The sequence below is a fragment of the Belonocnema kinseyi genome, chromosome 3 (assembly GCF_010883055.1).
Source record: "Belonocnema kinseyi isolate 2016_QV_RU_SX_M_011 chromosome 3, B_treatae_v1, whole genome shotgun sequence".
Taxonomy (NCBI): Eukaryota; Metazoa; Arthropoda; class Insecta; order Hymenoptera; family Cynipidae; genus Belonocnema; species Belonocnema kinseyi.
The window spans coordinates 73822938-73826678 of NC_046659.1; positions in this window are offsets into that span (position 1 = coordinate 73822938).

The window sequence follows — 3741 nt, forward strand, 5'->3', positions numbered from 1 at the left end:
TGTTTGAAAATGGATGAAAATACTCTTGTTGTAAATTTTCTGAAAAACTTGTCGTAATACAAATATTTCAGATTCGTATTCAGCGACCAAAGTTGTGAGGAAAAAGTGTGTCCTTGCTCCAGGTAGAATTAAGACATTTTTTGAGGATTTGAACTATTTTGGCATAATCCAAAATATGAATCATAAAAAGCATCTGGTGAGGATATTTATTTGAATTATTCAGAATTTTCTATCTAATAATCTCAATTTAACCAATATGTGTGTGGACTCCTTTTGGATTGTCATTACCACTCTTTTGGAAAATCCACTTTTCCAAGTCAGAATTATATTTAATTATGCTTTTTTCCCAAATCCAGATATAACTTAAAATTCTACTTATTATAACATATTAACTTCATTTTTAAAGGTCAAATTGTTTTCCTTCAAACACAGTCAAGTCCAATAAAAAGGGCATGAAACCCCCTATAAAAATAGTACGAGACCTAAACCCTTTGGTGTTGCTTTAGTGTAAGCATTTACCCATAGGTAGTATGAAAGTGAATATTATGAGAAACGTATGAAAGGGGTGGGGGCAACTGGGGGTACGTAAATCAGGAAAAAATAGGGCCTGCCGGACGGACACATGACTTTAGTCAGTAGTCTGAAGATTTTCGAGTTCGAAGTATTATTGTAGCGCCTTTATGACATCTATATTCCCAGGTGCGTATTTCACCAGAAATTGCTCAATATGCTGCAATGAAGGAGTAGGTGAATTTTCGTGGTGAAGGACCCAGTCGCTAATTTTTTACAGATTAGGTTGAAAATTTCCGACAAAATAGTTTCTGGATACCCGAGGTCTTCCTCCATTATAATTTCCACAAAATATTCTAAATAGTACAGTAAATATAGTAGAATAACAGAAAAGTATTATTTTAATTTACATTTTTTATACATTGCCTTTAATTTCACTAAGTTATACGCAACTTAAAAAATTGATTTATATTCACTCATTCAGTTCCCGCACCCACATTTACCATATTCAGATTACCAAATAATTATACTTTCTCATGACATAAAAACTTCTTAATTCACTTTATGCTTTAAAACGTGATTTTTGCCATATGTTTATAAAATTAACATCGAGAAACATTACTGACCATGTAACTAAAGGGAGGATTAAGCGAAAATGCGATTTTTTTCTGCCTGTACTTATCCACACTAAGAATTTGTTCATAGAATTAGTTTATAAAATCAATGAAGCAAAATTTAGAAGAAGAAAAAAATTTTTTCTTCCTTCAAATGTTCATACTAATCATTTATTTATAGAATTTGTTTACAAAGCTAATCAAATAAATAGGATCAAAAATGTTTATCATTAAATATCACTGACTGCTCAACTTGACCAAATTAAGAGTAAAAAATATTCATCTCTGCCAATAAATTTTCACACTGTGTATTTGTTTATATAATTTTTTTTAGAAAACTAATAAAAAATATGGGGTTATACTTTTTCCTCCTTACGCATCACGGACAACATGATTTTCATGAAATAGAAAAAAAATTCTCACTGCCTTCAAATGACCGCACTGGTAATTTATTGATGTGATTTATCGATAAAAATATAAAAAATATCGAGGGTCAAGTTTTGATGATCGAGAATCATTTTGTCAATAAAATCAAATAATTTAGATGCAAAAATAACATTTGAAAACTAAAAATACATCATTTAGATAGTTTGTTGATTTGATTTATTTAAAGCAATTAACTTTACTAGATGATATTTTTTTAGCTTTCGAACACTCCACAGTGGGACAAAATGAAAAAACGATGTTCATGATGCAAAAGGGTCGGTGGAAGAAAAAAATATGCTAATATGTCAAGTTATTTGCTATGAACAAATATTTGCAACAAATAGCCAGTATGGTGGATTATGGTTTTGTGAAGTTCATTTATGCATCAAAATCGCTCGTGTAGAGCAATGAGGTGAAATGTGATCTTGAAAATGTGGTATCCGAAATAATTAGTTAAATTTATGAACAGTTATTATAAAAAAATGCATGTTTGGAACAGTTTTAGGCAAGAATAAACCGAATGTTTTTCTGATTATCTTTGAATCTCATTGACTGTGATACACATTGATATATTTTTGTCACCGGCTTCCGATTGTCTTCCAATCTCATTGCCTCATGGTACATTTATATATTTTTGTAACCTGATGTAGTTCGTTAACTTTACCAACGAATAATATAAATATAAATCAGCATATGCAGGATCTGGGCATTCCAGTGTAGAGTAAAATCGTCTTCCCTTTAAATTTCTTCTTTTCCCATCATTTATGAATTTGAATGAATTGTTGATATCAATGTGTATCACAGTCAATGAGATTCAAAGAAAATCGAAAGAACATTCAGTTCGTTTCTGCCTAAAACAGTTCAAATCATGCACTTGTTTATAATAATTGCTTTAAACAAGTGATTTATATGCATAAATATACTTTACAAAAACATAATGCATGATACTGGCTATTTTTTACAAATATTTGTTTATAAAATATAACTTGACACACCAACAAATTTTTTTTCTTCCACCGACCATTTTGCATCAAACCTGAGGCTTCAACAGATATTTTGAGAATTTAATGGTGAATTTTTTCAACCAAAAATTGAAAATCGATAAAGAATTGTGGAAAAATGGTTCGTTTGAACATTGTTTTTTCATTTCGTCCCACTGTGAATTCTTGCGCATCCAGTCCAGCAAAACTGAACAAAGAAAAAATGTTGCCACGAAAATGAAAAAAAAACACAAACGAAAAAATTAACTTCTTTCGCTCTTCATATTAACATAAGCGTTTAGACAAAGAAAAATTTAACAATCGGGCGACATTAATCACTTAAAAATTAAATGGTTTTTTTCATCCCACTTAGGCCTCCACTCGAGCTTTAAGCTTGACAATAATACGAACGTGTTCTAAAGCACAATCGAAAAGTGGATCCTTTTCTTGCACGAAACTATAATCATATATTGTACACCAAGGCAGCAAAGTTATCTTTTTACTGTCGAGCGTGAGTTTTTGCTAACCCGAGAGACCGTAAAAAGAATTCGTTGCCTCGTTACACAAGATATTTTACAACGTTGAAGTTTGCTACAGATATGCATTTTGAAATTCTGTAAATAATGCTTATAAAACAAAAAGTAATATCGAAAAAGTATAAACACCTCGGAATGCGTCTCGAAAATATCTCGGTGTGAATTTTTTTTTGTGTTTAAGCAATTTATTAAACAATTACACTATTTATGCAATTATTATAAACAAAATGTGCGTCGGATTGGAAAACCAAATGCACTAATGCATTTTTCTCGAAAATATCTTGATGTAATTTTGTGTAGACGATTGTTAACAAATTAGCGCATTTGTTGCTCAGCGTACTGTTGCTGTGTGCCTGTAGACATGGAATTGGAAATTGTGTAAATAACTTTTTAAAAAACTAAGAGTCATTTCGGAAATATAAAAACACCTCCGAATTCGTCTTGGAAATATCTTGGTGTGCATTTCTGATTTTGTTTTTTTCGTTTGAACAATTTGAAACTTGTGTAACTAATCCATATATACAGGCGTCACTCGAGGAGTCTGAAAATCTTAAAATTTTGTTATCTGTCTGCCTGTACGAGGGTGGATTGATAAGTTTCCGGCCTGACCAAGAAAAACAACGTTTTTAAGAATTTTTTTTTTATTTCTCAACATAATCTCCTCCAAGGCTGATA